This window comes from Hippocampus zosterae, chromosome 21 (genome assembly GCF_025434085.1).
Source record: "Hippocampus zosterae strain Florida chromosome 21, ASM2543408v3, whole genome shotgun sequence".
Lineage (NCBI taxonomy): Eukaryota > Metazoa > Chordata > Actinopteri > Syngnathiformes > Syngnathidae > Hippocampus > Hippocampus zosterae.
In genome coordinates this window covers 6,261,844-6,287,774 of record NC_067471.1, presented here as the reverse complement: position 1 = coordinate 6,287,774, position 25,931 = coordinate 6,261,844, and the positions used below count along the sequence as shown (strand labels likewise).

At 48.7% G+C, this 25,931-nt stretch overlaps 1 long non-coding RNA gene across 1 annotated transcript; it reads left to right on the top strand.

The window, feature by feature from the left end:
* Positions 1 to 63: 63 nt before the first annotated feature.
* Positions 64 to 25,141, top strand: LOC127593822 (uncharacterized). The gene is made up of 7 exons (XR_007960521.1): positions 64 to 545; positions 638 to 815; positions 20,077 to 20,224; positions 20,301 to 20,394; positions 20,522 to 20,594; positions 23,737 to 23,837; positions 24,945 to 25,141. It is a non-coding gene; the product is annotated as an uncharacterized LOC127593822 (long non-coding RNA).
* The last annotated feature ends 790 nt before the right edge of the window (positions 25,142 to 25,931 follow it).

The window sequence follows — 25,931 nt, the reverse complement described above, 5'->3', positions numbered from 1 at the left end:
AAAGACGCTTTGTTGCTGTGACGTTTTGCCGGAATGCAGAAGTTGGACCTTGCAGGTAAGATAACATTAATCGGCTCAATTTACATGCACATATTTCACGTTTTACAATCACTTTGGCTTGATTTAATCGTCAAAACGCGTACAATAGCACAGGCTGAGTCATAAAATATGATGTTTTGTTTGTAAGTGTGCACAAAAATCTCTGCTGCCAATTATGTACTGTAACCCTTCAGGCTATCCTAATCTACACAATGGGTTAAGGTTTCCAAATTATTCAAGGATAATGTATACATTTGTTTATTTTCTGGTATGACATGGCTCTTCCAAACAATGGAAACATTCACTACTCACAAATAGTTTTCATGATGTTCTGAAAATGCACAATAACCTTTACAGGTGAACTTAATGCGACCTGTAAACTTTTGTATTCCCCACTGTTGAATGTTTCAGTACTTGTGCACAACCTGCTGCTCTGGAATAATGACGTGAAGGGCAAAATTCAACACAGGATGTTCTCGGAGTGGCCACTGAACTTGGAGTTAGCAGTAAGTTGCAACCGAGTTCATGAAAACGAATCAACAAAACTAAAAATTGATAGTGTAAGTGGATCTATTCTGTGTTTTTTTTCCTTTTTAAGACTTTGAGTCTCCTTTGAATTCTCACCAACAATTGCCGACAATGGCATGATCGTCAGACTGGCGAGTGATTCCAAGGACAAGCGCAAGCGTGAGAAATTCCCGGCGCGGAGGAGTCAGCAAAGCCCCTCGACAGAACATCCGTCGACCGCTTTGATGCTGCAGCCAATGGTTCTCCAGGTACGCACCTTCCCACCGCTTCCCGCCCATCCGCTTAGCTCTCAGGTAGAGCTGCTGCGGCATTCCTCCCTGTAAATCCTTCTCCCCCCCCCCCGAGGGATGATGTCAGGGAGGGTTGGCGGTTGCAGTTTAGCAGGACTAAAAGTGCCTCGTTGTTTCGTTTCAATGCCAATGTAAGATTTTAAAAAGCAGAGTTTGAAATTAATATATGATTGGAACCAAAAGGAGACGAAAGAGCGGGCTTGTGGACGCGTCGAGAGCGGCCATTTCATTCTAATCAGGGGCAATGTTTTGCTGGCGTTCTCCGAGCTCGGCCGGTTGTCAATAGAAACTGCACTGCAGCAGAAGGATGCTAATGAAGGGAAAGGGGAAAAACAACAGAGGGGAGACGTGTGTGGAGAATCTAAAAGCTGTAAGCGTGTAAATGCAGTTGTTGACACCTCCAAAAATACTTGTCAGTTGCCACAATTATGACTAACACAAAAATACAATCGTGTAGTAGGCCTAAACGTTCATCAAAAATGGAAGTTTTATTCCTAAAAAAAATGTCTTTAAAATTAATTTACGCCAACGATGACAAACAGTGACTTGTAATGAGAAATGCCACGGACCGGCTAACTAAGAACGTTGGAAATTTGAACAGAAATGGTGGCGAAACACATGTAGACAGACAATGCTCACAGGCATATTTTCTTCATCCTCTGCAAAGAACGATGAATAGTACTGCTGACGCGTCTCCAGGCGCCAGAAGGAGCGGCACAATGCCCATTGAATTGATTATCTTTTCAAATTAATCACCGATCGATCCTTATTTTCCCCCCATTTGTTCCCGTCCAATGAGCAAGTCCAAGCTCCTCTCTTCCTCCCACACTTTTTTAAGTCTTTGTTTGTTCATCGAGGCTATGTCGTGGAAGAGTTTATTTTTATTTTTTTGCAAAATGTAACGCGCAGGAGCACTGTGAGGAAACCCAAGTGAGCAGGGCGACACTCGATGAGGATGAGCAAAGTGAGATACTCATCGGGGCGTAACGCGGCGCGCTTTGATATAAAAAGCCGCGTCGCAGGTGTGCCGTCACGTCCCCCTTCACACATGCTGATTGTTTTGACCGAGATAATTGGGCCCCTGTCTGCGCGTGTTGCGCCACGGCTACTTGTTTCAACACCTGCCAAACACGGTAGCTCACCGCCAGCCTCGCCAGCGCCATGGCAACGCCACGCGAGCAGCAGAAACGGGTAGCGCTGGCACCGGTTGCACCTATGGCTCATCGTTTTTCTTTGTCGTGTATTGCCGAGGTGTCGGATGAAGACTCTGTGCCATTTATTGATCTTCAAATCCCAAATGCGCACGTCATAAGACTTTTCGCGCTACTCTTTGACCTGAGCGCGAAGAGGAATCTTCTCCATGGTTGTGGCCCGGGGGTCAAGGCTATTAAATCTGGTTATAATGGGTTGCCGCATGGCCCCGCCCACCCCCTTCGGTAGAGGGCGGAAGAAGTTCACAGTCAGCAAAAAATAAAAGTAGACCGACCGGCACCTCCTCGCCTTCATAAATGATACTCGCTGATGCTGCCGCGTGAACTTTTTTTTCGACTTTTCTCACTCTTAGTATCTATAGGCTTAAAACTTTTGGGCACATTTAAAAAAAAACAAAAAAAACCTGTGAATCGATCCCCCCTTCCTTCATACATGTTAAGCGATGCAGTTTTGCTCGACGGTGAGCTAGTCCGGCGGGTCATTGCATTTTTAATGCGGACTTATTTTCAACTGAATAATTTAGTGCCTGGTCAGCAAGCGAGGGTGATCCGGAATCTATCTGATGTGGGGGGGGGGGGGGGGGGTGCACAGGGACGAGGCGAGGCGAGTCAGGGTACATGCAACTTCAGGAAGTTCGGAGGTGCGAGGGTGCGAAAGTGCACGTGGTAGCACTATTGATTGCGCGTGTCACTTAAGAACGTTGCACGTCCGCGGGGAAGACATCTTGGAAATCCGAAATGTTGCCGACTCTGGCACTTCCAAAGTTGGATCTTGTTTATTCTATCGTGGAGATAACTTCAAATAGGGTGTGCACATTTTTGCAACCACGTTGTTGTTTGTCTCTACCTATTGAAAAGTTTAATTACGCCCCTCGCCCTTCAATTGAGACACAATTTTAGAGGAAAACAGTTGACATCACCAAATCCTGGCACTTACACCGGGGTGTGTAGACTTTTTATACGACTTTCATTTTGAGGAAAAAGTCATTCCCCCGCCATCCTAAAATTTCTTTTTATCTTTTTCAACTGTTCAGGCGCAGCGAGAGGCTCTCAAACTATCCAGCTGAGTTCTAAAAATAGGGACGACTTATCTCCATGTGCTTCTATATTTTTTTTTTCTTCCCCCGGCCACTCGATGAATCTGTTTTACCGCATTATGCAAATATGTACAATGAAGGACTCCGAAACGGGCGGGAGGGTGGTGGCGGGGGCAATAGGGCGGAGTAGAGCGAGGGAACAGGGCAATTAAGCGCCGAATACAACATAGATCATCTTGCCGGATAATGGCTCCGCCCATCTGCGCAGGTAGGCCGCGGGATGCCTCAGGGCTCCGGACGCTTTATTCAGGTTTGCGTAATGAATGCGCCTGCTGTGAGTCGCCGCTTATTCATAACGCATCACAAATGCACTTCTAATGCGGTAGCGGATATTGTTAGCGTGTTAGCGGGAATAGTGGGGACTTCAAGCGCGAAAAACCTCGATGCAGAGTAGTAAAGTCGAGTCGACTTTACTTTCGAGTCGAACTCGACTCGAGTTGAACTCGACTTTCGAGTCGAGTTCAACCAACCCCCAAATAATCACTTGCATATCGCGGCGCCTTTTGCGAATATCCCGAAAATCTTTCATTTCACTTGCGCACTTGGAAAAAGTTGAAATTCTTGATATGCGGGTATTTAGAAATATTTTGAATCATGTGATCATCGACTAATCATCTCGACAACGCCCCATCGCAAAAAAAAACAAACAAAAAAAACGGATCTTAATGGAGTCTGTCGCCTTTAATTACGCCCGCGTCGGATCCTCCTTTAGTCGGCGCATCCGCCAACATCCGCCGAATTGATAAGAGCGCCGTTTGTCCGCTTTCATGTCGCCTCAGCGAGGCACGTGTGATCATGTGCCAAAACGCCTGACCTTTCTCCATTTGTCGTTGTCGGCAAGGTGGGGGTTGCCGACCCCCCCCCCCCCACCTCGTTCCCCAGCTGTTGGGTTTAATCAAGGACCAGTGGTGAACAGCGTGTCACTCTCTCATCTTTGCAGCGTTCCCGGCGATGACTTTGTCGCCAACAAACAACTCACGAATAAAGCAAAATGTCTAATTTAGTCGCTAGCGAGAGACCCCCCCCCCACCCGGCAACCCCTCCTCCCCCCTCGTCGGACATCATCTGTCTCTTTGCATCTCGTCGCCGTACCCTTTGGTCGCCGTTGAGCGCCGTCGTCGGCGGCGAATTTGCTTTCTGCCGGCAGCCGAGGCCGTCTAGCTTCTTTTTGCTCTTGCGAGTTTGAAACGAATCTCCAGAAGGATCCTCGGGATTAAATGCGCTTGGAGTTGTTAAGTATCCGGACATCTGGGCTGTTGGAGAGCAAGGTCTTGTGTCCTAAATCCGCCCCCCCCCCTGCCCGCCCACCCACTTTTTTTTTTTTTTTCGGGGTGATTTGCGACATTTGACGCCCGCAGCCAGACAAAGCAAAACACGTGTCGGGGAAAAAAAATCCGCCGCCGCGTCTTCATCTCCGTTTTTTGTCGATTTGCATACGGATTGGGTGAATCATCGTTGTCGTTTAAATGAGAAGGGGGGAGCATCCCTTTCAGGCAAATACCCTCCCCCCCACCCCCCACAAAAAAAAAAGCGAGCATTTTGGTGGCAGACATGCTTTCGTGATCAACTTTAATAGGCTATTTTCCCGGGGAGCTGCATTGAAGTGGAGCACATTAAGACGTCGCATAAAGTGCCTCATAAACTGCTTGGATTCTCCAACGCCGTTAGCCTCCTCCTCGTCGTCATCATCATCATCATCGAAGCGTGAAAAAAAAAAAAGAAAAAAAAGAAATCCCTGTAACCTGATAACTGCCATACTTTCATGTTGGAATGAAAAACTGCTAAACCTCGAAACTGTCCAACGTGCTAGCTAGCTCGGCTATGCCGCTGTTTGCCACTTCCCATCACGTTCGATGGGAAAAAAAAAAATTCCGCCCCGTGGTGATACGGACTCGGCCGCGCTTGTTTGTATCATCCCGATAATCAGCGTCATCACATTTAGTTGTTATGACAACAAGCGCATCGTTCATAACGCCTCCTTATGTGGATTCATTAGCCGTTAGCTAACCCGCGACGTGCTAATTGGTGACCGAATCAGGGCCCTTTTAAAAAAAAATATATACTGTATATATATTTTTTTGGCGATCCACACGGCGGGGGGCGGGGGGGACGAGACGCAGGGAAATAAATGATGGCGAGCTCGCGCGGGGGGAGGCGGAGATGATGAGAAAGCGGGGAGGGAGAGGGCAACTTCTCACTTGGCCCCCATCCAGCTGGCATATGGGGCCTGTCTGTTGGGCTTTTTCAAAAGCCGTTTATTTTTAGATATTTTAAAAAACGTCATTTGAAAGCCATTTTCACTGTATTGCCCCCCCCCCCCTCCCCTCCAGCCCCCATTCCTTGGCAGACGGCGTAGTTTTTGATTTAGTTCCGAGGGGCCATCTGCAATCCTCGGCAGGACGCTGCCGTCCGCACGCCGCGCCGTTTCTGCTCTCTTTTTTTCACCTTTTCTTTTTTTCCTCCCGCCTCCCTCGGGATTTGAACTTTTCTTGGTTTGTTAACCAACCGGACGGGCAAGTTGAGACGCACTTAACGTTCCTATCTGTGTGCGGCTAATCCTTCGACACTAGTCGTGAAGGTTTCGGTTGGAGAGAACGCTGCTAGCTAGATTTAGCTAGCTCGAATGTCCGCGCAGGTTTTGAGAGAGCTTGACTTTTTGTGCAACTTTGGGGGGAAATGCTGCTCACTTTGTCTTCCGCCGCCCTTTGACGCTTCCTCTCGGATGTCCAGAATAAACAAACCCCGCATGTCAACGCGCGGGAATCTTTACGAGCGTCGCCTGGCTGCTGCTTTTGCGACTGCCAGAGTTTAAATTTGCGATCGCAATCGGCTTATTGGTCAAATTGCGAGCGGCTGTGTCATGTGCGAGCGCTGCCGGGGGCTTGTAAATTCCCCTCGCCGCTCGAGTGGCAAGCTCGCTCTGCCCTTGATGAGTACGCCGGGCCGTTTTTTTTTCGCTAGCGAAGCGAGGTTTTTATAGCGGGGGCAAATTCGGCAGTTACGCGCGCGGCAGAGTGCTTGCAAACATCATCAATGCGTTTTACATCATTGATCGGCCATTTGGAGTCGCTTACACAAAACTATAATGAGGCAACGGAGTGCCGATGGCTCGAAGGTTACGTACATCCGACGGGGGGTGGGGGGGGCGTAATAGTCGGACGCCAGGATCTGTCGCAATCAAGCGTAACGGAAGTCGCTGTTGAGTCTGACTCAGCGGAAAAAGCAATCGAACGCGTTTTCGATAGTTACGGCTAAAAAGTAAGCGTTTGGTGTTCTTTTGGAAGTTTGCGGGGACTTAATTGACAAGATCGCCGCCTACGGGGATGAAACGCACTTACCTGACACAATCGCTTTTGATACTGGTCCATAAAAGCACCGCTCGGGTTGTTTATCGAGCTAGCTTAATGAATGTTGTTGTTGTTTTTTGGGGGGGAATAATACTCCTACCGCGCAACCACGGCACTGTTAATTCTCTCTTGATTGGCGCTAATCAGTGTGCGCGCGGGTGCGCGGTGGGTTTTGTTTCTTAATGGGGCGTAATATTGGCACGGCTGGCACCAAGCGGGGGTCTCTCGTTGGGGGGGAGTTTCGAAAACGCCGGGGCCCATTTGATGAAAGCCAGCCGGCCGCCTCTCTATTGCGTCTCATTTTGCGGGCCCTTAGGACCAACGCTGACATTTGAGAAAACACAATGTGTTAAATTACCACGAAAAAAAAAAAACAAGATGGGACCACGCTTAACGTTTTAACTGTCGCAAATTAAAATCCCTCCGAGCGCTTTTCGCGGCAGCGCTCTGCTCATTTGTTACACTTTGAAGGTTTAGATTGCGAAGGAGGTTAGGGTTGGAATCATTACCGTATTTTCCGCGCGATCGGGCGCTTTGGATGATAAAGCGGATATTTTAAAACGGTTTTCGTATGTAGGGCGCACCGCATTATAAGGCGCATAGAAGCTACGATAGTGGCCGCGGTTGCATCATGCATCCACTAGATGGTGCTACGCTACAGGAAACCTCCCAGGCTCAATGTCCTTCGACGTCTCGCTTGTCTCCTTCCTTCGTTGAGTCGGTCATTAACTACGCTTTTGGTGTTCTCTTCGTTTCGTAATGGCCGCGCAGAGTGCGTACCTGCTAATCGTCACCACTAGGTGGCATTGGAACACTAACAAGTAAACAACTCAATGGGGAACGTAAAGAGAGTTACGTGTTTTTACCTTAATCGCATCGGATTACGGGGCGCACTGTCGGCTTTTAAGAAAATTGAACGCTTTTAGGTGCGCCTTATATTACGGTCGATAGAATACGTCAAAAAAAGGGTCAAAGGGTCAAAGGCATCCATCCAACAGCTCCCAGGAATGGATTTCAGTCACCTCGAAGAGTTAGCGTAATTTTTCCTGTTAAAATAGAAATGCGTGCCCCGAAGAAATTGGCGAGCTGTTGTTTGATGAGATGGCAACGGGGTGGATTATTTAATGCAGCCCGTGTTTTTAAGCGCGGGGGCCAACCTCGGCTAGATTGATCGACAAGCAGATCCTCGAATCACGTTTTCTCATTTGCGGCGAAAGCGCAACCATTTGCATTGGCCTTATGGGCCTGAAATGAATCCGCTGAAAATGTTACTTAATTTGTCATCAGGGCAGGGGACTATCAAGGGGGGGTGGGGGGGGGGGGGGTTCAAATGGAAAATATCCAAATGAAAGATTCTTTCAGCGTAAGGCGGCATCATCTCACACACACATACACAGCCACAGGGTCCATTGCCTCTCTTCATCTTTAAAAAAAAAAAAAAAATACATTAAATAATCATTTCAAATGGTGGCGTCAGCGTGGAAAAGATGGATAGGTCTCAGCTAATGTGTTTTTTTTTTTTCTCGGTCGGAATTAACTCCTCTTCGGGCTCACCAAGCATCTGCAGAGTAATGAACCCTTAACGCCATAAACGCTGTGTGCATTTATTTTTTTCTGCCTCTCATGCCCCCCCCCCACCTCACCACCTCCCTCTCTAAAGTCAAATTCCTTGACTTGACCCATAACTTACTTGACAGGCCCTCAATGCTCTGAACCCAATTTCAAAACCACGTCTTCCATCTTCTCTTCGCTTCTTAGGTGTGTGCACTGAAGGGAGAAGCTGTGCGTTTTGTTTTGTTTTTTTTTTGGGGGGGGGGGAGCATCAGAATACAAAAATCATCCAATTCGAAGCATGTGTCAAGCTACGTTTCCCCGTTGTTTGTTTTGTACTTTTGGGCGACAAGAGCGAACTTGGTTTCTACCTTCGCGGCCTCTTCGTTAGCCGCTCCTCGGTTAGCCCCCACAGGGGTCAGCGGCGTCCGTAACGGATATCTCTCGGGAAGCCCCTCGCTCGTTAGATTTCAAATACTTTATCACGGATGGAGACCCGAGTGATTGCTGAACCCGCCGCACACTGCTGACACACCAGAGACAAACTCAAACGCCGGTTCAGAGAGAATTTTGAAAGCTTTTCCCCCGTTTGCTGGAAGTGATCAAAAGTTGGCCAGACTGTGACCGTGGGATTTCCTGATCTTCAAAGAGCTCGCTTCCCCGGGATCCGAAAAAATAACAAAAAATCCCGCCGCGTCCGCGTTCTCGAGAGGACCGCGCTTTCCAAAGCGCCCTTCGCGTCCAAATCTCGAAAACGACGAACGACCAAAAAAATTGAATCCATTTTTTTTAGCGCTAGCTAACACGATAACCGTTGCGCATCGGCTATCGAGAGGCGAGTAATGGATGCCCTCGACGGGCGGCCATAAATAATGCAACACACCTTCCAGAGGAGTGAAACTCAATCAAAACGCCTTCTTTGTAACCAAACCCATTGATTTGGGAGAGAAGGGAAGGAAATACGTAGCATCGTCCTCTTTCATCTGCGATCTCGTGCTCGTGCCACACTCGATTCCGCCGGATGATAGCCAGATGCCGCGTCTCTATTGGATTATAATCCATCTCCCGCATCGAAGATCAGCCCTGGTGATTGTTGCGCTCTGCGCGTTTGACAAGATTAAGCCTCCGTCGCTTGTTTTTCGGAAGAAGATTGTGTCGGATACAATGCTTCTTACTCGATACTCGTCCCCCCCCCCCCCGGACCCCATTGTGTATTTTGTAGTCCGTTGACTTTTCTCGACTGCCTTGCGTCGGTCGACAAAACCGATCGTCGACAAAGCCGATCGTCGACAAAGTCGATCGTCGACAAAGCCGATCGTCGACAAAGCCGATCGTCGACAAAGCCGATTGTCGACAAAATCGATCGTCGACAAAGTCGATCGTCGACAAAGCCGATCGTCGACTAGGCCGATCGTCGACAAAGCCGATCGTCGACAAAATCGATCGTCGACAAAATCGATCGTCGACAAGGTCGATCGTTGACAAAGTCGATCGTCGACAAAATCGATCGTCGACAAGGTCGATCGTTGACAAAGTCGATCGTCGACAAAGCCGATCGTCAACAAGGCCGATCGTCGAAAAGTGTGATTTCGCGAAAAAAGAGTTTTCAGTATCTGGTCAACCGATACACTCGAGTAAACTTGCAGATGAACTTGATGAATCGTCTTCGGGGGCGTACTTCTCCTTCCGTAGCCGTTGACGATTTTGCCCCCGCCCCCTCAACGCATCCCGCTGATCTCTGACCTCGTAGCCACAGCAGGCCCCTCTGTAAACCCCCGCCTCTTTTTTTTAATCAGTTTACAGGGTGCAGGAAAGGGTTAAGGAGCCTTTTTTTTTTTTTAATTGGCAGCGTAATTGTCGGTCAAATTGGACGCGCCGAAGAGCAACGCTACATCTTCGGGCACAGGCGGCGGTGATTTGCGGGGCCGTGGCTTTCTGATTATTTTTGACTGACATCCGATGCCACAAAAGGCGAACAATGCTCTAATGGCCGTGGAAATCTTTTGCAGGCACAATTGCTCGTTGCCATTATGCACCGGAGCCTATTTTGCTTTTGCGGACAAGGCGCCCAAATTGCCGCGTTATTATCTCGCAGCTCTTATCAGCGCTCGGTGAATCAAGTTGTCCTGAGATTGATCATGAGAAATGGAAATATATATTTTTCTCTGAGAAGAAGAGCGAGGTGGTTTGAGGTTGTGTTTTTTTTTTGTTTTTGTTTTTGAGACTTTGAGCCGTCGGAGTTTGAAAAGGCTTTGCTGTTACTTCCTCCTCCATCTTGGCTGCAGGGTTGCTTTGATATTTGACCCTCCAAATTTTTCTCTTTTTCTACCTTGAACTCCCTTGATTTTACTTATCCGTTTCCTCGCTTCCAATCAGCATCCTCTTCTTTCCATTTTCAGTCTCCAAATCCTCTCCGACCCCCCCCCCCAAGCGGGCCTGATGAACAAATCAGCTCATCGATCTGTCCGCGTATCCGTCGCTCCGGCCCTTCCGATCGTCAGCAGAAAACAAAGTGTTTATTAAGCGAAACCTTCCCGATCTGCTTGCGCACCTTGCTACGTGGAAATGTACCCCCCCCCCCCCTCCCACCCCCTCGGCTGTCCCGCGAGTACATTTCCACACTTGTTCAGCGCCGCTCCCAATCTGGGACTGATCCGCGCGTCGACAACAAACGACGGCACCGGCGTTTCCCAATTAACAGTCGTGGCTTTTTATTTTTTTTTTCGATCCACTTTTAGATCAATGTCTCTTTCGCCACACAAAGTAGGGCCACTGGATCGGAGCGAGGGAGAGAGAGAGAGAGAGAGAGGTGCATTCGAGTGGAGTGTTTATCAGCCATCCGCTGTCTATTGGGCTTAAATTGGGCCTGAATCTTGTACAGAACGATTGCATTACGGGCTCCTCTGAAAGGGCTGAATTTGATTGAAATGGAAAGCAGTGCCTCCCTGCGCTGGGGAAAAAAAAACATCACAGCTGATTAGATTATGAAGTGCGGCGGCGGAAGGGGGGGAGGGCGTCGCGTGATCGCACGGCGAAATGCAAGCAAAACACTCCAAAGTGCTCCCCCAGTCCAATGGGAAGACATATGAAAGGGAGGGGGGGGGGGTGCGGGGGGCGAAGAGTCACGGTGGAGGTTGCGGTCCAAGATGGAGTCAGAGATTCTGCGGTTTGACGGACAAGGACTGATGGATCCCCCCCCGCCATTCCCCAGTTGTGTGGGCTTTCCCATAATCAATCAGCCATTAATGGAGTAAGTGGCCGTGGAAGGATATGAAATGTTAATTGCTGCGGGGTATTGATAACGCTCATTGATCTCGCGGGTAATTGCAGTCGGGGAAAAAACAAAGATACATGAGACCAGTTCTGTCAAGACGGGCCAAACGATGATGAATGGTTTTGCAAAAGAGGTGTGCTTTCCTTGTGAACATCTCTTGGTGGGGTGTCCTCCAGGGAACATTGTCGAGCCATCGCGACTTTCGAGCGGTCTTCTCTCTCTCGCTACCCTTGGCTTTGTTGGCACCCGCAACCCGAAGGCGCCCTTCTGGAAAAGTTGCTTCCAAGCGAGAACAACATGATCAGACTTCAAAATTGGAACTAATGCGCAAGGCCGAGCAAATTGGATACCCGCAGGTGTTGCTGGTGGCGGGCGGGAAAAGACAATGGATTATTCATTACACCGAGAAGATATCAAGTTGGAGCCGATTGAGGACTTTGGCCCATTCGTTTTCTGTCTCTGACTTTCTTCCTGCGTTGGTTCCGACACCGTGAAAACATGGTTAGTAGAAAAAAATTTAATCTGACATTGTATTTGGAACGAAAGGTTGACGTCGGGAATTGGAGGAGGCCGGATTAACCGTCAGTTGGTTATGGATTACCCCCTTCTAGTGGAGCTGGAATTCGATGTGAGGGGATGGCGGCGAGAATGACAACCTGAAACTCATTCGAGTCGAGACGACGTGAGGTGTGCGTTTGTGGGCTCGAGGTAGGTTTGGGAGTTGCAGCTCCCCCCCCCCCAGGCCAACCGAGAAGAATTGGCAAGCCCCCCGGCGAAGGCGTGCTTGTCAGAAAGCCTGAATAATACATGGCCTCCGAGCAGTCGGGTTCTCTCGTACCGCACGACTCGGAGACGGCGATCAATAACACTTAGAAGCTACTTTATAATGAAGGAGATGCTAAAATTCCATCACGAGGCAATTAGTTGAGCCCCCCCCCCCCCTCCTGCTCTTCCCTCCATCTCCTTCCATCGGCCATTGGATTAGTATCTGAGAGTGATCTGATTTCTTGGATTCTGGTGAGGAAATGTGTCAAAGTGGGAGAAAGTTGGAGGCATCTCCAGAGGTGGCAGAAGAATGAAAAGGAATTGGGGGGGGGCTGTTTTCTGACATGTTTCTCTCTTCTTTGACATTTCCGTTCCTCTTTTCCCCGCTGCTCTACTGCCGTCGGGTCTTGTCGTGCCGCTTTCCTGTCAACTCGCGACGCGACGGCGCGACGTACGTCATCAGGGTCCGCTAAAGCCCCCCCCTGAATGGCTGAGACCGTGGTCCGGCCCCAGTGCAAAACGCATATGATGATGACTGTGGTCTCCGCGGACCAAAGCGCTCTCCCGCTCCTCTCCACCGGGAGGTTAAGGGTGAAGTAGCGATAATGCAGTGGAAATGTGCTTGCGTGGCACTGGGAGTTCATTAGAGGTCCATTATGGTCTTTTGAGTGACATAATTCACCGGGGGGGGGGGGGGGGCGCAGACGCGGACACTCTGCGGTTCCTCCGCCAAGTGGATTCCTGATGGAATATCTTTGGCGTCGGCTTTGTCATGATGAAAGCATCTTAGCTTTTCGGAGCGCTAGGCACATCCGAGTTACAGTCAGATCAAACATCTTGACCGCCGCTTTCGCCTGCAAAGTATTTTCCGCACTTATAAGGCGCACCTAAAAGCATTCCGTTTTCTCAAAAGCTGAGAGTGCGCCTTTGTAATCCGATACGCCTTATATATATATACATATATATATGCTGCAGCGGTTGTGAAAGCCCGATATAAATAAAGCTGTATTGTATTCCCATTTACTGTGGCTCCATCTAGTGGATGCATAACGGAACCGCGGCCACGATTGTGGCTTCTATTCTATGCGCCTTATAACGCTGAAAATATGTTACCCCATGCCCTCATCTTGTCTTGAAGGAGCCTCGAAAGCATATTTGCTTTGCGCTTTACGGTAAAAGTATTCTCCGATGCTTCATTCAAATGCACGGCCGCTATCAGCAAAACCGTCTGTTGTCATCTGCTGGCAGCCAAATTATTTGGGTGAGCGCAAGGAGAGGCGATAACCAGAGTGGACGCCTCTCGCCAGGCAAGAGGCGGGTGAAAAAGGTCGAGAGGGAGTGATGGACCTTACTTGGGATCCCGTCTCCTCGCTCTCGCAGTCCTGGAGGTCAAGATGAGCTTCGACCTCCTCAGTCAGCCAGGAATTACAGAATAATGGCATAATTGCCTTTCTGGAAGAGTTCCCCCCCTCGGGGTAGGCTCTGCTGTATCAGTAGGAATAGCGCTAAGCTTGACGTTGGCTGTAATTAGCTCTCCGTGGGTTGTAATTGTCTCACAGTGCAGATTTTTTTTTTAATTTAATGGCAGTGGTTTGGCCATCGGGACCTTCACCGAGGATGGCAGCTAATTGGTCGATCTGTGTTGGTCTTAGTGAAGTTTGCTCATCATATTGTGCATGTGTTGTTTGGCATGTACCGTATTTTCCGCACGATTAGGTGCTTCAGAGTATAAGGTGCGTCTTCCATGAATGGCCTATTTTAAGATTTATAGGGCGCACCGTCTTATAAGGCGCATAGACTAGAAGCTACAGTTGTGGCTGCGGTTGCATCATGCATCCACCAGATGGAGCCATGCTTAAGGGAATACAATACAATACAATATAGTTTTGTTGATACCAAGCTTCCATAACCGCTGCAGCTGTAACAAAGCGCTTCACTTAAAGTTTAAAATACGACGTCCCAAGAAATCTGAATATAGATCAACAAATGGGGCACATTGAACGTCGAACATCTTTTGAGAAAAATTGAATGTTTTTAGTTGCGCGTCATACGGTATGTTTGATTTGAGACGCTTTGCATTTAAGCACGCACAGGACATTTTGGAGCGGCTTTCTATCTTGCGTCGAGAGCTCCCTCGTAGCCGATGAACTCTCCATCACCCTCCACTTGCATTGTCACGCTGTTAACACAGCGGAGGACCGCATGTCCATAATTGACTATCGACTAGCCGATGCTTTAAAGCTACGGCAGTTAGCTTTAGCCGCTCCATCGCCCACGCGGCTCAAATTTGTATTTTTTTGGGGGGGGGGGGCAAAGTAGCCACCGGTACGACGCGTCCGCCGGATGCGCCGGCAGAAGTGCCCGGTTTGATTTCTGGGCGTGATTTATTTGGATTCATCAACCGGATTGATCGAGAGCCTTGACTCGAGGGTACATTGAAACGCGCTAAATGACTATCGACTGTGTTTTGAAAAACACATTTGTCAGACCATTCGCTCAATTGATGAGCGTGGATTAAAAAAAAAACAACAAATTGTATCAGGAGAATCAATGGAGAGGAAGAAGAGCGAGTGTGTGCTCACTCCGTCTTTACCTCTTACTATTCGCCGTCTTTTGTCTCCGAGTGCTAACCGCTGCTGGCGCATTGCAGTAAACGAGGGGAGGTCGAGTGGTAGTGTGTGTGTGTGTGTGTGTGTGTGTGTGTATCCCGCGTGTGGCAGCGGAGGCGTCGACAAGCATGCGTAGGTTTATCGTCGCCATAAATCCCGCCCATAGCGTTGCGGACGCACACGCCGCCGTCTGGAGATAGTGACCTTTTCTTTGGACTTCTTCTGTTTTATCTCCGCATGATACGACGGAGATGAATCACAGGGGGGCGTGGGGTGTGGGGGGGGGGGGGGGGGGGGGGGGGCAAATGCCAAACGTCATCGTCATTCCATTGCTCCTCCGGGTTCTTAATGATTTTGGGATCTTGTGTGGCTTCACAAGACCGCTTGCGATTTGATTGCACCGCTAATGCAGCTAACGCTAGTCAACAAGGCACCGGATAAAGGATGAGAAGTAAATTCAAGTTTTACGTCACTCTCCTTTTGGGTGAAGAAGCCATGAAGTCGTGAGCGTTCAAATCGGCATTTTATTTCCCCTCGCGACGATTCTCTTTTCTCGACAATCGCCGTAGGCCGTGTTTGGGAAAAGGCGCTCGCAATGCACTTAATGTAAAGTGTTTGGGAGCTAGCCGCGCATTTGGACGCGTGTGTTTACGTTAGCGGTTTTAACGTCCTCGTTTCATGACTGGCTGGACTTTATCGAGGTGATGATGGAAGAAGGTGCAACAGTCCCCATCGTCTCGTAGATCACGTCCTCTTCGCGCACCCTCGCCCGGGCCCCCCCCCCCCCTTGTGTGTCGCTTCATCACCCGCCGTAAAGTGGATGTGATGCTAGCTAGCCATTTGTCTTTATTTGTTAGCATCTAAAAAAAAAAAAACGCCAACCGTAGCTTACAAATGCAGACAATGTGAGATGATATCGCCCCCCCCAAAAAAAAAATAATAATAATGCCTTGATAGTGTTCTGCTCTTGGCGGCGTATCCCCGCGCAAAAAAATGTAGCTAACCCATAAAACATTTGAGCTAATTGGACCATATGGGTTGCTATTTTTATTTCGAGCAGTGCAAATGTTAAAATATGCTTCAAGGGGATTTTTGAGACTTCATTAAGGGGGGGGACATATAAATGACTAGAACTTGAGGGTTCGACCGCACGACTGGGGGGTTCAAAGGTCAACACGCGTCGGGCGCACTTCAAGGAGCGTGCCGGGGGTGACATCCCAACTGCAAACAAAAGGTGTCCGAGTGACGGATGCCATTGTAAACAGGGAGCCGGGTCGAAACACCCCCCCCCGCCCCCCACCGCAGGCCGCTTATGTTTGTGTGAGATCAGCAGAAAAAGCCCCTTATCTGGCTTATTACGGACCCGCGCTTTCAGCGTGCGGCGACGCGCCGCGCTTTGCATCCTAATCTCGCCCTCATTAAAGCTTAACGCAGCAGTTAACGCGGCCTGGCGATAGCGCCACGCCCGCGCCGACGCCTGTGCGCAACCGATAACACCTCCCAAAACGCTAAAACGGGACGTACGTATTCACCGACCGCACAGTGTCAATAGAAATCCAATCCGAGCGTGAAGTGTTTTGGTTTTTCAAGGGCCAGTCGGCCATACTTCACATCAAAGACAACGTCATTCAACGTCATTCAAAGACAACGCCGGTGGTTGCGTCAGTGTTCCACCGCGTGGCCCCTCCCTCCCTCGGGTGCCTTTCCCTTTAATTCAACGTGGGATAGGCGTCGCCCCAATCATCACCGACACACCTGCCAGTCTTCACCTTGTCAGCCGGACTCTCCTTAGCAGCACAAAGGCCAGTCTGAAAAGCCCCCCGTTGCCGGTTCGGCCATCTTGGTTTGGATTCTCCGACTATCTTTCGGTTGCCGCCTGCCCCTCTACCTGACAGTAAGCCAATACTGAGTTCTTTGAGTCCGCCCGGTGCTTGTCTTAGTCGGGGGGGGGGCCCAGGTGCCGTGTGTTCCCGTGCGTGGATGTGTGGGTAGTAGCACTCCCACACCTACAGCCTGTTCGCCCCCTCGCAGACGCCTCGCCGCGCTCGCCAGTTTATCCCCCCCCCCCCCCCCCAAAAAAAAGTACGCAACTTCCAGCCACATGACGCCCGCCGTGAAAAATAAATAAACCGGTCGCTTAATTGAAAGCGCTCGTCAATCTGTCAGCGGCAAATGCGCGAGCGCGCGGGAATGAATAATGGATTGCGGGGGTGGAAGAAGAAGATAATGGGAGGAGTGGGGGGGGGTGGATGAAGGGAGCGGCAAAACAATGATTGACGCTGACAAGTTCGACATGAGACAAAAAGGGGTGATCAATATTCACCGGGTTCTCCTTTGCATTTGCAAAAATGTGGGTGTGTTTGTATATCTTTTTCAGGCACAGCGGTTACAAAAGTGGACAGTTTATCACGTTATTAGCTTAGAGGTTATCATTATTAGTGCATGAAAGGGTCAAAGCGGGGGTCCCATCTCATTTTGGTCCCCAAAGGAAATTCTGAATCTGGATGAAAGTTTGCCATCAAGGTCTTTGACGTCAGTGCCGTCAGACTTAGCTTCGAGCTAACTTCATCATCCGAGGCCGAGAAACCGTCATGGCGGTGTTTCGTTCCCATATAGGCTCGGCGTCAGTGATTAATGTCATCAGCGGCGCGGCGTCACGCCTCCCAAATGAGTTTGAGATTGACAGTCCGGTTTATTCGACTCGGTGGGGACTGACGGCGGCGTAATTAAAATTGTTAGTCGCGCGCTAGCCGTCACGACGCCGGAAGACGAAGACGTGTCGGTTTACGTTTCGCGTATGTTCATCCGGCGAATTCGGAGAAAAATTACGCTTGAAACGTCGACCGATTTCTCTCCTCGTCATTTCCCTTTTTCTACGCCGATCGGGAAGGATTTCACGGCGTACCAAGTCCTGAGATGTCGACCGATGCTAACGTGAGACCGATTCTTGCTAACGCGGTGCCCATTTGGACAGCCCGTCTTCTCGCTTCGACTTGTAATCCGGTCCAGGCATTAGTGCCCCGTTAAGTGTCTCGGTCCCGGTGTCACCTTTGGTCCATCAACCCCAATTTGCTGCGACACGGTTCTTCCCAATTCCGGAGTGTCTCCACTCTCCAATCTAACAAACGGCCCCCTTTCTGCCTCCTTCTTCGGGCGTTGATGGCAGAAGCGCTGACGCGGCCGATCGATAACAACTAATGTGGAGTAAATGGGTAAACTTACCTGGTGGATCACCTGCCACCGGTCCTGAGCCGCACCTTTTGTCCATTATCTCACTCTGAGAAGTGGGATTAAATATCGAGGTCTATGCCGGTTTATTTCTTTTACAACCGGTCAAAAAACATTGATGTTAAATTTCAATTCCGTTTGCTCTGGGTGTTGCTTTTTGAAGTGCGATTGTCAGATTCTCATTTATAGACGGAGCCTCGGGGTCTCGGGATCATTAAACCCGGCAAATAATGCGGGTGAATTCATTCAGGGCTAAGGATTGAGAATGGGCCCAGATAAGGAAGCATCTCGGTAATTGGGGTTCCAGGGGGGGGCACCGAGGCCGCACCTTTCGTTGACCTTTATAGAAAAAAAATATATAACCTGCTGAAATAAGCGAACGCGCGTGGAATGACTTTAAATCAAAGCTATGTGGTTGTTTTTAAGCGCTCGACTGATGCTTTGCTTTGTTTGATGTTTAGTTTGACCGGAAACAGTTATTTCTTGAAGAAATGTGCTCCGCTGCCTTGTTTGCTCAACACAACCGGGAACAAGAAACCCCCCCCCCCCCAAAATGTCGACGTAGACAAAGCTAATCTCCCACACAAACCTGACCCTTAACCCCCCCCCGACCCCCTGCCCATGCCTCTTCAAAGTTATTATGCCGAGTGGAAATTGTTCCTTTTATCCATCGGGAGAATTGGGACACACATCACCATAAAACAGCGGACTGCCTCCGAGCTGCGAGCGCAATGAAAATGATGGATAATCGGTGAATTGAATCGGAGCAAATATGATCTCTGGACATTAACTCCGCTATCGTATGCACACATTTTCTTTTCATTAGACTCACACGCTTCTATTTTAATGAATTGCAGAGAGTAATGAGTGTTTTAGGTGGCGGGCCCCGGTTGGGTGTTTCATCATGGAAATGGCACAATACCAATTAAACCTCATCGTGCCGGAACGTTCCGGCCTTGAACTAGCCCCCCCGGGTTAGCCCCCCGCACCGCTTCCCCGAGAACCTTTAATTGTCATCACGTCGCGCTTCTGACGATTCGGACCGTTGAGTAAACGGTGCGTCAGATACTCGCCCACTTGAGTGAAAACGGAGCGATGCCCTCGCAAGTGGGAAAGGAGAGCTAGCAACTCCTCGTCTGCTTACGGACCAAACAAAATATTGATCATTGTGCCAGATTCCCCTCAATCCCACTTTTTTCAATGGAACTCGCCACGGAAAAAATTGCCGAGGCATTTAGACGGCGTCAGTAAGCCGCGGAAAAACACATATGGCTGCGCACACACACACTCATCACATGATTGAACGGCCAGTACTCTGTAATCACTGACAATATGTCTGCTGCCCCGTGTCACACACACACACACACACACACACACAGTGTTTCTCCAGGCGTCCCCAAAGCATCTGACCTGCCGCCTTTTCTCTAATGACAACTGAAACGGACCATTCTGTCTCGCCGCCATCGCCGCCGCCCGGACATTGCAGCGTTTGGGTTTCACAACCCCCCCTCGTCACCCCCCCCCTCAACTCCTCTCTCGACACTAATGGCCGCTGTTGTGGATCACAGTCCCGGTTAATGACCTCGGGCCGCGGGATCAGGAGAGCGGTCTTGCCTTGTTGTCCATCCGTCTGTCTGGGGGGCGCTCCGGAGGTCGCGACACGTTCCCGGAGAGCCGGCGACAATCACGGTCGAGCGGCGGTTCTGAATGCTTTCATTCTTGAGCGAAATACAGGCAGGGTATTGAGTGGCACCCCCACCCCCCATCCCCACCCCTTCCCCTGACCCCTCCGACCCCCTCCTTCACTCTCCCACCCTGCCGCACATATTGAAGGGTTGGACGGTGGCCCCCTGGACTCACCGGGTGACAGATGGCGGGGACAAACGGACACGGGGGTCTGGTTTCCTATATCCGCGCACTCTTGCACATGACAGATTTGGGCATGGGATGTTTTATTGAAAAACAAAAATTGGTAATCAGAAATTGAGGACAGTCATGTCATTTTCAGATGAGCAGATTATTATCGTTTTACGATTTATTTTGAAAAAAAATCACCAAGTGTCCGAGTAATACCGATCAGAAACAAAAAACAAAAACGAGGCACAGTGTGAGATGTGGAGCCGTTTTGCTTAAACAGGAGACAGCCTGAAAGAAAACTCGGGTCAACCGTGCTGAAAATCCAAGTCGAACTCCTCGTCAGGGCTAAGCAGCGCCGACCGCCAATGCGTTGACTCGACCTCGTGACGGATGGCGGCGTCGAAAAGTACTAAGACCACCCCCGCAAGGTAAGCTAAGACTCGACCGCAGTCAAAGTGTGCGCGCGTTGATGACGAACATGAACCGCTGTGGCATTTTCAGCAGACTTCATTTGGCTGAAGCGAGCGGGCGCCGTGCCCCGAGGGGCTTCCAACACGCAACTGCCGTCGAGGCGCCAAGGTTAGCACTTGAAGGCAGCGTTTGTGGAAAATGCATGCTGATGTCCGCCGGGAGCAGAATTCTGATGAGGTTGGAGAAAGTCTAATCTCCGTATTATTATTATTTCCAATATGGACATTGTTTTTAAGGAAGGCGCAGACGTGGAGCCCCCCCCCCCCCGTTCGGAGATTGAATGCGGTCCAAGTAATTCCGTCTGCTTCCCTCCCGGGCATTGCGCAGGTAGGAGCCACTTTGCCCGTCTTCGGCCTTCAGTCCTTCGGGGTTCTGATGCTATCTGCTCCACCGGTGTACCTTCTAATCGCACCTCAAAGACACACACCCACCGTCTCATTCTGTCGATTTGCATGTCTGACGGTCTTGCACATTTTTTTGGGGGGGGGGGGGGGGGTCATTCACTCCTGCCTCCCGTCTATCTCTGTGCCTTTGCCCGCCGTCCTTTATTAGACGATTGGATCAGTCGGAGCTTAAATTTCCACTTTATCACGCCGCAGCAAAAGCGGCTTTTTTTTCGGGGATGGGGGGGTATTTTCTCAGCCAATTACAGTATCTTGCCTCGGCAGTCGTCGTGGACAATGCCCTCGCCTGTGTCTATAACCTTCTCATTTTAGATAAACATTTGTTCCCCCGTCGGCGCGAGAGTCGGAAGTCATCGCGTTGACTCAGGAGTTGGACTGGGGTGGATTTGCGTCGAACATTTTTTTGTGCATTGCTCGGACTCTATTAGAACGGCACCGACGAGAGCGCCGACCTCCACCAATTGTGAGTCTGTAGCCGATTTGACGATTGGTACTTGAACGTGGACCACTCGACAGCCACCGCAGGTCCGCCCCAAGCTGCGCTACGGTCGGTTTTTTTTTTGGTCCCGACCAAACCAAAAAAAAAACCTGATGAAAACCTAAACGCCTTGGTGGAGGTAATCTATCTCCACAACGATGTTGGACTTTGACGATCGCCGAGAGGCTCACCGAAGAGTTACGATTGTTCCTGCACTGCCTGCCGGCGGTATCTTTCGCAGGGTTTATTTGCATCTCAAAAGCGGCCGTATGCGCGCTCATTTTTTGATCCGGTCTTCGGGGACGCGTGTAAAACACATTCCGAGTCACGACGTGACCTTTTCCCTCCCGTCGTCAATTTGTCAGCGTCCGTCACCTCGCCGGCCCGTTGCACCGGCAACATTTGCATTGAGGGATGGCGACGTTAACTTTATAGATGCGACGAGTCAATTAAAGGCTTAATGACACGTCGCCGGTGAAGGTCCGGCGGAGTTCGGCGCACCCTTGCTCCCAGACGACCAACCTTTATCATCGTTTCCATTTTAAATATGCATGAGCCTTCCCAGTGGGGTTATAATGGACCGTAGTCACGCGCCCCTAACTCCCCCCCCCCCCCCCCGTCTCAGCTCCCTCCCTCCGTTTGACAAATGGGGAAAGTGCGCCTTGAGTTGCCACGGCAACACCTTGCCAGCCTACCTCTGCGAAGTTTGTGGAGGTTGTCATGCGGGGGGGCCCTCCTGACCTCACATTCGTGCCGATAGACACTCTGCCGAGGGCGCGTTTGTAAATTTTGAATTGACACCCACCTTAACGTTGATGGCCTCCCAGTCCTTTTTTTTTTTTGTTTGTTTTTAATCACTCGTAACTATAAATAAAAAATGAAAAACAAATGGCATCAATGGACTTGCGCGGTCATTCTTTAGTTTACCACTAGAGGGAGCCCATGCGTCCTTAATGACCCGTTGGCTGAGGTTGCTGTTAGGCTCCATTTTCATAATATTACAAATCATTTCCTTAGAATGTCTTTTTTTTCTTTTTTTTTTTTATCCCATGGGAGGAGGCATCCCGACGCTCTCTGAGCTGCCACGTAGAAAAGGTCTCTGACATTTTGGACCGGGGCTGTGATTGATGTGTTTTTGAAGTGCGGCAGGAGAATGTGTCAAAAGCGCCTTTTGTGGCCGCGCCGCAGACGGATCACGCGTCACGGCCTGACGCCCAGCTGCCATCCGCGATATGATGCACACGGCCTTTCTCCCTATTTGGTATATTGTGGACATTCTCCGCAACTCAGTCAGTCTATGTTGGCGTTTTGATTTTTGGGACGGGGGGGAAAAAGTCTCACCGACATCCAGGGACCGGCTAGCATTAGCTGCAAATGTATTTGAAGCTTTTGGAGTTTGATCACTGTCAAATGTCAAACGGTCCCGTTTCCCACCTCAAGCATTTTCTATTTCCCGCCATTTTTCCTGCCAAGGTGACATTTGAAAAGACATTTGAAAATCTGACCCCCCACCCTTCCACTAGCATCCCCCTTCATCTACACTCCGCACCTTCTCCCTTCCCACTGACTAGCAATTGCATGATTTCATTATTTTGAATCATTGAGCCTAAATTTACTCCGCAAGCCGCAGTTTGGACACCCCTATTTTAAAACGCTTAAAAAATGGCGTGACCACAGACGGCGGGAGAAATCAAATCTTAACACCTGATGTGTCACATACACTCGCTGACCCCCTCCGCCCCCCTCCCTAAATATGACGAGCTGTCAGACTGTCACGTCGCAGTGGCGGCTTGTCAACGTTCGTGTCGAGATGATCAATTGAGCTCTCGTTGGGTCGGGGGCTAGTAGAAAGAGTCGCCTTTTATCATCTTGTCTGCCAACAAGTGTCACAATCAGCGCTTGGGCGACGCCCCTTGTTGGCGGGCCAATTCATTAATCAGCGTTTGATCATCAGCGGCGGGAATTACGCTCTTCGTTTGAAGGTCGCCAATTCCGGCCGGGGGAAATCGATAATGGCGCCCGGCGGCTGGCTCCCTTGGTTCCTTTTTTCCTCCCGCAGGATTCTTGTCAGCGAGCCAGGCCGTTCGCCGAGCGTATTGGATGTTTAACTTTACATCCATCAAGGGCACGCTGACAAACGCACCATAAACTGTATTGTCAGGCGGCGGCGGCGGGCACACCCTGCACACATCATCTACTGTTACAAGATAGATGTGCACTTGAAATAGTCGTAAAGGTCTGCCTTTGACGTACTAAAACTCAGTTTTGATGGACTTTGATCATATACCAGGGCTTGTTATACTTTTTGGGGTCCAGAGAGAGAAATTCAAACATGAATGAAACATTTGGGAAGGGGTGCGGGGGTGCGAAGATGTTCAAATTTGACTGATGTGATAACCTGACGGTTTGCCTCTCAATAGCATATCGTGAGCCGAGTAAGTGTTTAGACAATAAAATAAATGTTAAAATATTCATAAAATAAATTTGCAAACTATTGTTTGCTTATGTATTTTTTTTTCACACTGATATAGTCAAATAAAATGACAAAGCGTCCTTTGTAAAATGGTTGTTTTAATTATGGATTTAGGCGGTGATTGACTCATGTGTGGTCCAAGGAGGTTGTTTGACGTCAAAAGTCTGCGGTGATCGCAGGAATGTGGAGAAGCCCCCCCTCCACCTTGAGATAAGGTAGGAAACGTTATTGTCTCACAATGGAGAAATTTGCAATGCACTGACTGACTTTACATGGTCGGGTTTTTTGCGGCTAAAAAACGCCTTGCAATGCCTGGTCCTTTTTTCTGCGAAAAAAGCCTGACTATACTATGTTGTTTTTTTTGGCCTAAAAACGGCTTACTATACATGGTCGTTTTTTTTTTTTTAGCTAAAAACGCCTTACTATATATTGTCGTTTTTGTCGTGCCCAAAACGCCTTACTATACTGTCGTTTTTTTTTAGCTAAAAACGCCTTACTATATATTGTCGTTTTTGTCGTGCCAAAAACGCCTTACTATATATTGTCGTTTTTGTCGTGCCCAAAACGCCTTACTATACTATGTCGTTTTTTTCGGCCTAAAAACGTCTTACTATACTGTCGTTTTTGTTTTTTTTTTAGCTAAAAACGCCTTACTATATAATGTCGTTCTTTTCGTGCCAAAAACGCCTTACTATATATAGTTTTTTCGTGCCAAAAACGCCTTACTATATATTGTCGTTTTTTTCATGCCAAAAACGCCTTACTATACTATGTCGTTTTTTTTTAAGCTAAAAACGCCTTACTATATATTGTCGTTCTTTTTGTGCCAAAAACGCCTTACTATATATAGTTTTTTTCATGCCAAAAACGCCTTACTATATATTTTCGGTTTTTTCGTGCCAAAAATGCCTTACTATACAATGTCGTTTTTTCGGGCTAAAAACGCCTTACTATATTATTGTCGTTTTTGTCGTGCCCAAAACGCCTTACTATACTATGTCCTTTTTTCCGTCTAAAAACGCCTGACTATACATGGTCGTTCTTTTCGTGCCAAAAACGCCTGACTATACATGGTCGTTTTTTTTTAGCTAAAAACGCCTTACTATATATTGTCGTTTTTTTCGTGCCCAAAACGCCTTACTATACTATGTCGTTTTTTTCGGCCTAAAAACGTCTTACTATATATTGTCGTTCTTTTTTTCATGCCAAAAACGCCTTACTATACTATGTATTTTTTTCGGGCTAAAAACGCCTTACTTTACATACATCTATACACACACACACACACGATTAAAAAAACTCATGTCTTTAACCCCCAACAGGGCAACGTTGCAGCCAGAGAAATGTCTGCGGTGATCACAGGAATGTGGAGACGTGAAATGCAATGTGCTCTCGGAGCGGCGAAGCACTTATCAATCTGTACTTCCACATGTGAAATTTCTTTGTCATCTTGTGTTCCTTCAAATAAAGCTGAAATAACCAACAATTCTTTGGTGTTCTTTTTGTTAAAGTCAGTCGCACACTCAACAAAAATAAATAAATAGAATACTCGTGTGCTGAAGTCCTGATAAAAGGTTCGAGGAAAAGGAAGACGCGCAAGGTGACTTGCAATATTGCTCTCTAGTGAATTACTGGAGCAACTACACTCAAAAATGGGGAATGGGGATGACTTCGTATTGACTGATCGAAAAGGAGAGTAAAATTTATCCCCATATCGCCATCAAAGTAATAAACTGGAATTGAAACTATTCGTCATGTTTAGGTAAAATCTATGAATCGGACAAATAATTCGCCGGAAATCTCAATCGTGATGGCCCAGTGGTCTAAAACTTTGCTTTCGGTTCAGGCGACCCAGGTTCGATCCCCGGGCTCACCTACATAGGTGCATAAATGCAGGTGAGCAGAAAAGGGGACTCGAACACGAGTCATCTGAATCCACAGTATAGTCTTCAACCACTGAACTAACTCGGATATGGAAAGTTCTAATTTGGAGGTTATATTTATCCACAAACTTTGTCACGTTGAGGTGAAATCTATGAATACGACAAAAAATTCGCCGGAAATCTCAATCGTGATGGCCCAGTGGTCTGAAACTTTGCTTTCGGTTCAGGCGACTCGGGTTCGATCCCCGGGCTCACCTACATAGGTGCATAAGTGCAGGTGAGCAGAAAAGGGGACTCGAACACGAGTCATCTGAATCCACAGTATAGTCTTCAACCACTGAACTAACTCGGATATGGAAAGTTCTAATTTGGAGGTTATATTTATCCACAAACTTTGTCACGTTGAGGTGAAATCTATGAATACGA